This window comes from Pinus tabuliformis, chromosome X, assembly GCF_031772625.1.
Source record: "Pinus tabuliformis cultivar Carrire ecotype Pingquan chromosome X, CPIR1, whole genome shotgun sequence".
Classification (NCBI taxonomy): Eukaryota; Viridiplantae; Streptophyta; class Pinopsida; order Pinales; family Pinaceae; genus Pinus; species Pinus tabuliformis.
This window is the reverse complement of record NC_142308.1, coordinates 1,330,852,307-1,330,863,930: the sequence shown is the minus strand read 5'-3', so window position 1 is coordinate 1,330,863,930 and position 11,624 is coordinate 1,330,852,307. Positions and strand designations below refer to the sequence as shown.

The following is an 11,624-nucleotide window of genomic DNA, read 5'->3' as shown; positions in this document are numbered from 1 at the left end:
TGAAAATACCTTCGTTCTATATATAGGAGTCTATGGGGTCATAATATAATTAGAGCCGACATAACAATAATAATGTAAGGGCATAATAATAACAATAGTGGGCTTCTATGGGGCACAATAGTAACAATATGGGCACTACATGGGTACATCAATATAATAAGGGGGTTGTACTAATAACAATAAGGGGTTACACTAGTAGTATAGGGGCCTAACATATCCAATCTATTTATTATTACCATTGTAATATAATGCTTTTATCAGGGCACTTTATATCTTCCATTTCTTGATCCTAGATAATCATTTTACTCTACTCAAAGGCCCTTCTTTGAGTGATTATAATCCTATGAAAACCCATCATGACCCTGTTGTACTCTTGTAACTTTCAAGGAAATTTTGCTTCAAATTCCCTGATCATGTTCAAAATTTGGGTCACCGATGTGTTCTTCTAGCCAATATATTTCTATTTACTACTCTCTTGTCAAATTTTAATATTTGGGATGAAAGTTATGCCCTTTATAAATTTTAACTAGACTCAAATGCTTCCTTTTTTCCAACTCCTATAGCTTTCTTGTGATATTTTTTTCACAAAACTTATATAACTTCAAATTCTAGGTTTTCCAGAAAGTACTCCTCATCAATAACTTTCTATTGACTATTTAATTATCATATTTTGATACCCAATATAAAAGCCTTTATGCCCTCTAGAAGTTGAGCCAGTTAAGCACAATTTCCCTTTATGTTCCTATAACTTCCTTCTGAAACTTTTGTAAGTTTTGAATTCAAGAAAAAAATATAGGTTGATAGCTATATTCTTCCCAAAATTAGCATTTTTTTACTTCTCATGGGCCAAATTATGTATTTTGGGCAAAAACATTTCTTTTGTTCTCATCATGAATTTCCCCTACTACCTTTTCATCATTAGGAAGTATTTCTTGTAGCAACTTCACCTTCCTTCAAACCTTCCATGTATTTCTTCAAATATTCCATGTTTCCATTCAATTTTTCTTCTATACCATTTATCTTATTGACCATAAATTCGATCACATGCTTCAAATCATCCCTCCAATTTTGTTTACTAGGTGTTTCTATTTTCTTGATTCGAGTCATTCTTTTTCTTGCATTTAGGAGATCGATCTTCAATCTTTTATATCTCTGTAATTGCGTATCTACAAGGTCTGAAATGTTGTTCTCTGGTAGAACTCTGAGTCCTCTTTCCAACCCCATAGGTTTTATTGAGATTGGATTCTCCAAGAAATAGTTATGCCCAGTATCCCACAATGACCTGATTATATACTGGTTCAGTAGAGAAAAATTCTACGAAGTGCCATGTCTCACTGTTTCGACATTCAGACCTGAAAACGATACCCAAAAAACTAAAGTTTGTCTTATTTTTGTCACCTTTTACGAAATATGAATTTGATGCTCATAGAGAACATTATGGCAATTTTCCCAAGGTCACCTATTTGAGATGAAATTCGGGAGCCTTCAAAAACCCTAAATTCCTCAGATCATATTTCCAAACATGTAGTGAGACAAGATCTGAAATTAGGATATGATGTTCATCAAGATTTAGGCTCAAATTGGTTTTAATTTCATCTTCTTAAACATTGTAGAAAAAACATTATAGCGAAAATTCCACAATGGCCTACTTGAAGCAGGGAAACCCTAGAATCAAAAGCTCTGATACCAAATTTTATGCAACGAGCTCACAAAATAGAAGAAGAGATAGATCAATGATTTAAAAATTAGCCTCTTTAAGGGGCAATCCTCCTTTAAATTACACAAATGAACAATTCTTGGTTGATACAAATGACAAGGCCTCCTTTCTATATAAGATTCTAAGGGGTCACAATATAATCAGAGCCGACATATCAATAATAATGTAAGGGCACAACAATAACAATAGTGGGCTTCTATGGGGAACAATAATAACAATATGGGGACTAAATGGGCACAAAAATACTATAAGGGGGTTTCACTAATAACAATAAGGGGGTACGCTAGTAGGATAGGGACCTTACATTTTAGTTCTCTAAGGAGTCAATGAGTAGAGAGGTTTGAGTCATATTCCAAGAAGTAGAAGGACTCAAAGCTTCCATCAAGCCCTCTCCATTAGAAGGTGATCTGAATAAGCCTTCCAACGATATGTGCAAGTCCAAAAATGGATTCCTGGTTAAAAATTTATGGCCTGCTGAAGTTTAGGGTTTGAAGCCTTAGGCCGGAAATAATATCGAGATATCAGAGATCAGCATTCCAACATATTGGCATATCCAAGATCGATGGTCCGGCATATTGGCATATCGAAGATCGAAGGCCTGGCTTATTGGAATGTTGGTGATCATAGGTCAGCGTATCAACATATCAACGATTTGGGGTCAGCATATCGGCTCATTGGAATGTTGGCGGTCAACATATCAGTGATATCGAAATGCTGGAGGTGTGATACATTGGAGGAGGTTGTATCAGAGGTTGGAGGATATCGAAATCCAGGAGATTGGCATATCGGAACATTAGCATATCAAGGATCACAATATCATAAATTTTCAAGTCAGGAACCTTTAAAGCGTTGTGTTAGCGCTAAGTACCAATAAGCCTTTAAAATCACAGAGGAATGCCAAAGGAATATTAACAAAGGATTTTGGTTCAAAACCAATATTGGCGGGTCCTCCTCTCTCTCCTCTAGCAAGACATATGGCATCATGTGATTGCCTCTGATAATGACACATGGTAGCATCTGATTAGCTCTGATAATGTACAGTGGCATATGATGTCATCATGACATGGCAGTATGATAGGACACTTGACAGCCTTATTCAACCTTATTGGGTAGGCTAATGGGCCAGAACCAGGTGACACGTGTCACCACTAAGGAGTCGCCATGTGGATTGATGATGTCATATTAGAATTCAACAATCGGAGGATCGAAGAAATTAGAACTCTTTAATAGTTGGAGTGTTGAAAAGTTATGCTATAGAAGGGCTTCTGACATTGGGTTGGCACAAGGTCTTAAGGGTTCAAAGAACCAAGGACTAAGAAAAAGGAGCCAAGGGTTTGAGGAATATCAGGACATAGCACCACTATGGAGTAATAATGTTTATTTTCTCCAGTAAAGAGAGTTGATGATGTATGGGTCGGCAGCTGCGAAGTTGAATGCAGGAGAAGAGGAGTTTGTCTTAGGAGTAATGATGACTATCAAAGATCGTTGGGTCAAGGCAACAAGGACCATGATCTTCAGGAAAGAGTGTTGGGTCCACCTTGAGATGAGACAAGCCATCATTGTGCTCTGATGCATGTCTTTAGTGAGTTAAATGGAAGTATGGGACTCATGAAGCAGTGTGCAGGTCATCTGAGAATTAATTTCTTAGCATGGAGCTCCATGCAGTCAGATGATGAAGGACTACAAGGTCGATCTCTGTTTCTACACTATGACCAAAAAGTGACAGGAGACACAACAATAGCAAGGGAGGCCATGCCTAAGTACCACTTGGAAGAAAAAGGACATGTATCAGGGTCTACCTTGCACAAAGTGACTCAATAGAACAAAACCATTTTTTGTAATGGATAAGAGTGTGGATTTGAGAAAATGTGTGAGAGTATTGAGTTGTGAGTGAAGCACATAGTGACAGTGAGGTTGAAGCACCTGGGATGAATTTGTCTAATAGTGCAACAACAACAGTGAGAGTGTTGTGTGGAGAATGGTGAGGGTAGTACTGCAGAGAAGTCAGTGAAGAGTCCTTGACAGTGAAGCCAGAGCACAGAGGAAGTGTTGCAGAGAGTAGCAAGAGGATATATGATGCAAGTGAGCATAGAAGGAAAAGTGTAGAAGTTGAATATGTAGACAAACAATTATTGGTATTTTACTTGTATAATTGTATGCCCCTATTTTCAGTTTGAAAATTGTATGAAATAGTAGAACATTGGCAATGGAAGGTTGGTGCTTGCATACTAAAGAGGTTGGTTCCTCTTGGAAATTTGGTGCTTTCTAACCACAAGCAAGTTGGTTCATGCATACTAAAAAGGTTGGTTCCTCTTGGAAATTTGGTGCTTGCTAACCAAAGCAGGTTGGTGCCTCTTGGCAAGTTGGTGCTTAATAAACAAAGGGGTTCGGTGCCTCCACTAAATGGGTGCTCACAAACAAACATGTGTAATTAAGTGGGTGCTTAATTTACATCATAAATAAACAACAAATTTGTGGTTTTTCCCCTCTAGGTTTCCACGAGAAAAAAACTGTGTCAAATGTGTGTTTTTCATGTGATTGTTGTTTGAATATGTTTACTTGAAATATTGTTGGTTAACTGATTTTTGAATGAATGCTCTCACAAGCTAAAGATTATAAGAAGATACTATAAGCATAAAAATAAAAAGAATAAGAGTTTCTTAAATACTGATTCACCTCTGTTGCACAAAAAATTGTCACCTTAACATTCTGCAATCTGTGTGAGTCCATTACCACTCATACTTTCCTCCTTTACAAGTATTAAGCCTCAGTTCCTCATATCAAGCCTTGAAAATAACAGAAAGCCCTCAAAAGTCTATAAAGCTCTGGTTCTGCACTTTCTCTTAGCATTACCTACGGTCCCGCACCTAAAGGTCATGTCCCCTGCATACCTGACCGGTCTGTCTCTGTGTTATGGATGCAAACCCCTGTAAAAGTCAAAAAGGAGCAAGTATATTCTTATCACCAATATAGCTTAGGCTAGTATCTTGGAGTAGGGAGCAATTAACTCTCCAAGATAGTTAAAAAAAACAAGTAGCTATATCTTGCGGTAGGAAATAAATCCAATTGTAATTGATACATTCTGGGAAGCTTCTCTTAAAGGAGTCAATCACGAGATCATGTCCGAACCTTTGAAACAATCAAGTTTGTTTCATTGGGAAAGATAGAAGATTTTCACGTATTATAAATGGTAAACCTCGGATTAACCATTGTCCAGGAGCCTGGGGTCACTTGTTGGTAAACCTCGGATTGATCATGTCGAGGAGCCTTCAAGGGGATTGAGCTTTGTTACTATGCCCTTGCACATAGATCGGATCGTAGACTATTCCCCCAGTTGTATTTGTTACTGTTGGTAACCTTAGTGTCCATAAACTTAAGATTATTTCCTAAGGTGACGGTGAAGGATGGGTCTCACTGTACCTGGAGTAGACATCGACTAGACTCACTTGGACTCTCTGGGGGGTTCTCTTCACTCGAGATGGTTTTGTGAAGAAACTTGTGCCAGTCTGTTTCATTAAGCAGGTTGTCAGGGTAACTGTTCCAACCGCCCTTTCTGTATTAAATTCTACAACGTTGGATTTCATCACCAGCTAGTGTTTTAGTACGGGAAGTTACTATTTGTGTGTGGTTTGAACTCTTATATTTTTTAGGCGTGTGATTCAGTTGTTTGTTTCTTTAGAGACTTTAGGTGCTTTTATTGAAATTTTCTTTGTTTGCATGTGATTATTTTCATCCTACACCTAGAGATTATTATCCTTGAACAATCATGTCAAGACAGTCATCTATGTTTTCCCAATCACTAGAAACATTTTTATGTGGCGGTCCTACTGTTCCTTTGGGGTACTAGTCACTTTCTGGTACTTTTTCAGGAGCAACTCCTCCACCGAGTGAACATCAGTTATCACCTGGTAATGATGGAACTAAAACATTGAACGTAGAGCATATTTTGATGATGTCAGGTAATATTCCAAATCCTCAACCTTAAGGTAGTCAGTTACTGCCTGGGGGGCAAGGTAGTCAGTTACTGACTGGGGGGAAAGGTAGTCAGTTACCGCCTTGGGGGCAAGGTAGTCAGTTACTGCCTGGGGGGCAACCTCAAGGTAGTTAATTATTGCCTGGGGGGCAACCCCAGGGTAGTCAGTTTCCACTTGGAGGGCTACCTCAAGGTTTTTAACCTTCAGGATAGTACATACCCCAAGGTCAACCCCAAACTCAGTATATTCCTTAGGATGCTTATCAACCCCAGATTCAGTGCCTGCCTTAGGGTTATCAACCTCAAGGTCAGTACCAAACTCAAGGTTTCCAACCGCCTTCTGGTCTATCATTTTTACAGGGAGCTGGAAATGTACCTCCTAATTATCAGCCCTACGTTCAGCCAGGTTATGGTCCTCCATATGTACAACCTTTTATGGGTCCCGGAATGAATATGGTGTGGGATCTGTCTCAAACTCAACAGACTTTGCAACCTAATGTGTAGTTATCTAATCAAGATAGACAACCTTTGGCTTCTAGTTCAACCTAGCAACCTGTCCAACCTACGGTTCAAACCTCTGCACCTAGTTTAGTTCAGCAACCTGGGCCTAGCTCACCTCAGACTCCCCCTTGAACTATTGCTGCAACTATTGCATTTTCTATTCAACCTACCACACCTGTTTCTGGAGTATCTGTAGCTCCGACTTCTACTATCCCTGCATTAGTGCAAACTCCTCAAGTCTCTGTACCCCAATCAAGACCTACAGTTCAGACTTCGGTCCAGATGCCTGTAGGACAAGCTGGTCCAAGTACAATTGCCATGAGTCAACTGTACCAGGGATAGTATCAATCCGGTCCTACTGTACAAAACCCAGTTTATCAGTATCAACCATACCCTGGCTATACTTATCAATAGCCTCAACAACCCCAGTTTGGTCCAGTTAATCCTAGTTTTCCAAGAGGTTATAACATTCCTAATGCAAATCCCATTCTAGGTTATCCTGGATATCCTCCTCTTGGAGCTGGTCTCATTACACAAGGTTTTCATGAACCTAACCATCAGTTACATTTATTGCAACTTTGGATTTATCTGATTTGTCTCACCTTACGAATGATCTGATTTACTATCTTCCTTATTGGCCGCTAATGCCTAATAAGTTGACCAGTGATATCTCAAAATTCGAGGGTAAGTCAGGTAATGATCCGTCAAATCATGTTATGACTTATCACCGCTGGTGTGCATCTAATTTTATCATTGATGATTCAATTCGATTGCATCTTTTTCAAACAACTCTTATTGGTCTTGCCGCCAAATGGTACATTGAGTTACCACGAGGCTCTTTTTGTAATTTCAGTCAGTTAGCCACTTCTTTCTTAACTCATTTTCAGTTGCCTGTCAGATACGATAATGGCACGGAATTGTTAACTTCACTAAAACAATCCACATCCACATATATTTCTGATCATATTCATGAATGGCGACGTAGACAGTGTTTGGTGAAAGTTTTCATTCCAGATAAAATTTTAGTGGAATGGTTCGTAAAATCATTGTTACCTAAAATCACTGGATATGTAGCTAAGGCAGGAGTTGTCACTGAAGAGAAAGTCATTCCTCAGGCTCAGTACCTTGACCTTGTTTATACGCAGTCAGGTACTTTACACGAAAAAATCCCTGATATTCCAAAAACTATAGCTCATTTAGGGTCTCATGCCACTGATGCCGCTAATGGTATGATTAGTTCAATTAGTATTAAGAGCAAGAAGAAATCTTCAAAGAATTCTTCTCCTACAATAACTTTACCTGATTCCCCGAAAGGTATTCTTCCGTTGAAGTTTCTGCCAACGTCCATGTCGTAGATTCATCTACGACCAAATCCGGTAGTAAAGAGAAGGGGAAGAATAAAACAATTATAATTCAAAAGGCTAAGAAGGCAGAGGATGCCAAAATCCTTGATAGGATGGCAGAGTCTAATGGAATTAAAGGTAGTGCCCAACCCCTTATGTGCTTGGATGGAGATGAATGCAAGCCTGGAAATAGAAAAGCAAGGAAAGTAAAAGCTGATGATGAAATCCTTGGTAGGGTGTCAGAGCTAAATGCTTTGCACAATAGTGATCGGCCCAACTACCAACAGATAGATGAAAGAAAACAAGGGAAAAAACAAGCGAAGGAGGATAATATTGTATCCTCAGCAACCTTGTCTTCCAAACAAGCTATTATAGCTTATAGAGTAACCACAGACACAAATCCCTCAAAGAAGCTCCACCCTATGGCTATACAATCAGTTCCTTCCAGTTTTTCATTCTCTGTTATACATTTTCTCTCTGTTGTTAGAACAACTATGCTTTTCCCCTCTACAAAAGATATTTCAGAGGTGGTCAATCATTCTAAAAAAAGTGATGGGGAGAGAGAGCTCTCAAACTAGGAGGGTCAGTTCACATTTTCTTCTAATGGGAAGGCTGAGGATCAAAATTATGTATTCTTAAATTGTCGCCTTGATGGCCATCATGACATGTGTAAAATAGGTATAGATCCCAGTTATCCAGAACATCAAAGACAAGCCAGTCCATCCTCTATTCCTTTCCAAGAAATTTCCAATTGGGTGCAGATGAATCTGGGGGATCCTTATGTCCTTGAAACACAATAGCCACTTCAAGATCTAGTTTGTGGAGAATCAAAATATTTTGCTTCAAAGAAAGCACTTCCAGGAGTCAAGGGTTGGAAGCCCCTTGCAGTCTATTATAAATACACCAGGAGATGGTCATGGATTGGTCCAGTGGTATCTAGCTCCCCAAGGCATGAGTCCAAGGAAGTCCAGAGTTCTCCAGAAGCATGGTGCATTTCTCAGAAGATGCTTTTAAAATTGGTGGAAGCATTTGAAAATTAGCTGAAAAATGGGTAAGAAACTCTTCAACAGATTTTTCTTCTACCTACCCCACCACCACCATTAATGCCAACATGTATAGATGAAAAGGAAATATTTTGAGACTTCAAAGCTTAGAAAAGTTCAATCACTATCACCCCAAGTTCTGTTGATATGAGAGATTATTTCCATAGAGAAGAAGTTCTTCGATACTCTGTTCCTGGCAGGGCCTTTTCTTACACTAGTGTAGATGGGCGTAAGGCAGTTGTTGCTCCATTGAGGAGATGTGGTGGAAAACCTACCTCAAAGGCTTGGGACCATTTTATTCTAAAGCCCAATAAGCCCCCTCATGTGACAATACTATGGCTTGTGAGAGATGCAGCTACTAGATTTCCTGGGAGCATCGACACAAGGGTAGATGTTTGTACACTTATCAGGGATTCTCATTACATTGTAGAAAATGTATCAGATGCACAAGTTAATCAAGTTGTTAGTGGAGCATTGGATCACCTGCATTATGAGCGCGATCCTTGTGTGAGATTTATGGAGATTGAAAAATGTGGGTCTACTTATACTATGAAAGAGTTGAAGAAGATTTTGTCAATAACTATGTGATTCAATTTGATTTTAGTTTTTTATTTTTCAATGTATTCTGGAGTACAAATGATCATGGAGAGGTCTTTGATGCTCTTATATTCTCTGAATCATCATCGATAAAAACTCTAGTTGGAAATGATAGAAATCAGTTTACATAAACAAGAGGTAGTATGTGAAATGTCAATTATGCTACACTGAATTCAAAATCATAGCACATGATTGACAAGGAGCCAATCCTGATTTTTGTTGCTACCTTTCCACAATGGGACACAATGGGCCATGCAGAAGCTATATTCCATGTTTGGATAAAAATGAAGTTGCACACAAGTTCTTCCACAAATGTTTGTAATAGAGATAGTGTTATGGAGTGCCATGATTGCTTCATATGTACAAAATGGTCTCCATCATGAAGCTTTGAGACTCTTTCATCATTTGTAAGTTATAGGATTGAAGCCCAAATCTGTGACCTTTGCAAGAATTCTCACTGAATATGCTGCTCTATTAGTCCCACAAGAAGGTCAGGAAGTCCATGTCTATATAATAAAGAATATATTGAAGGGGCATTATTTTGTGGGGAATGCACTAATAGATATATACACCAATTGTGGAATTGTCGATATTGCTCACACTGATTTTGAGGGCATGTCTCAAAGAGGCATAGTTTCATGGAATTTACTAATGATGGGTTATGTACAAAGTAAGAAGTGTAGTGAGGCCAATAAATTCTTCTGTCAAAAGGGTATTGGATGTGGTAAACTCTGATGAGGTCACATTTTCCATCCTTTTATTGATGTGTGTTCACATAGCTGCTCTGCAGCATGGCGTAAAGACCCACAATTAAAACTAAATTTTATGTTTAGTTAATTTCAACCAAAATTTCCAAACGTAAATTTGATGAGAAGAGGAAATTGCCATTGGAACATTTTACATTCTCAGCTCTGTTTGGTTTTATATTACATGATGGAATCATTTTGAGGATGACGGGACATCTTCTACAAAGAGATGGAAAAGGAAAAAGAAGGACAATGTTGAGAATTTGGACCCTGTGCCTTGTAATGACGGTACTTATCATGGCATGGATGATCATGATGTCTGTGGCTCAGGCCTTGGGTTTGATTTCTGCTCTCTTGATTATAATGGCGACTCATCATCTATATATTTTGGTGGCAAGGCAGAACTTGTGTACAATAAGAATGGTTCTTTGACTAGTCCTCGTGTTCTCAGAAGTGGTTTCAATGGGTCAAATATGGATGATGGTATGGTACCATTTATAGATCTCCCTCCATCTATACATTCTGTTCCTGGTAGTATGCATGAAAGTCATCCGATGGGGTGGGAGGTCCTTGGATTAAATCCATTGGGTCATGAGTCAAATCTTAAATCTCAAGAGCACATATCAAATAAGGACTTTGATAATGACACATTTAGTAGAGAGAGACCAATTGAACTCCTAAGGGCCAACCTGCTATGAGGATTCTAATGATTACTTCCATCCATGATGCTAAAGGAAAAGAATTTGACAATCAAATCTAATGTTTTGGCATGGTCTCTCAATTTGACAAACAACATTCCTATGACTGTTCTTGAAGTATTCCATTTGTTGCACCTATCTACATTGTTGGTGTGAAATCCACTGGGGGCAAACATTGGTTTTGATGTATATTCTTGTTCTTTAGTACAGATAAAAGGATGAGTTTGCTCTGTATAGAGGAGTTGTCTATAGGTATGACGAAAGAAGTTTAACGTAGAAGTATAAGTCTTAGATGTACCCATGCAACATAGTTTATTAGAAATTTAGTAGCAAACTATAATTCGAATTTCAAACCTGTCAACTTAACTTCTTCATTTTTTCCTGTCCTTTCATTTTTGTAAGGATTTTTTTGTCTTCTTTCTTTACATTTCCACAATTAAGGAGTTAAATGGTTTTCATATTCCCAGGAACTTAATACTTTGCATCATCAATAGAAATGCAAAAACCTCTCAAAACAGATACATAAGACATACCTTACTGTATTAAGGAAAAGTACAGATGTTTCTTCTAATGTCACTATTCTACAATGACTTTGTTTTCTATTGGCTGGATGTGTTTTGTAGAAAAACTGAATATATTTGCAACTTCTTTCCATCCATACTAGTTATTAGTCACACGAAAAGGATTTTTTTCTAGAGTTTGCTGGTGAATTCGAGAGTATGTTCTAAAGGGATGAAATTAAGGATTTTTATTACTACAAAATGCTACCAACCTTTTCCCCCCAATCCTGTTCAATTGGAAAATTTCTTCTTGAGGGAAAAAAAAATATAAAAGGTAGTCTAGAATAAGCAAAATAGAGGCCAGAATACAAACACCAAACAACAAAGGAGGATAAAAACAATATGCTTACCAATCATCTCTGTTTTTCCTTCTTGAGAATAACTTTGTTTTATATTTTGAAACTAGAAGGGACACAATCAAATCTGGGCAAAGGCCTCTGCTATGA

General features: G+C 38.2%; 1 pseudogene; it reads left to right on the top strand.

Annotated features, from left to right (window-relative positions):
* The first annotated feature begins 8,199 nt into the window (after nt 1-8,199).
* LOC149144995 (uncharacterized) lies at nt 8,200-10,618 on the top strand (annotated as a pseudogene).
* The last annotated feature ends 1,006 nt before the right edge of the window (nt 10,619-11,624 follow it).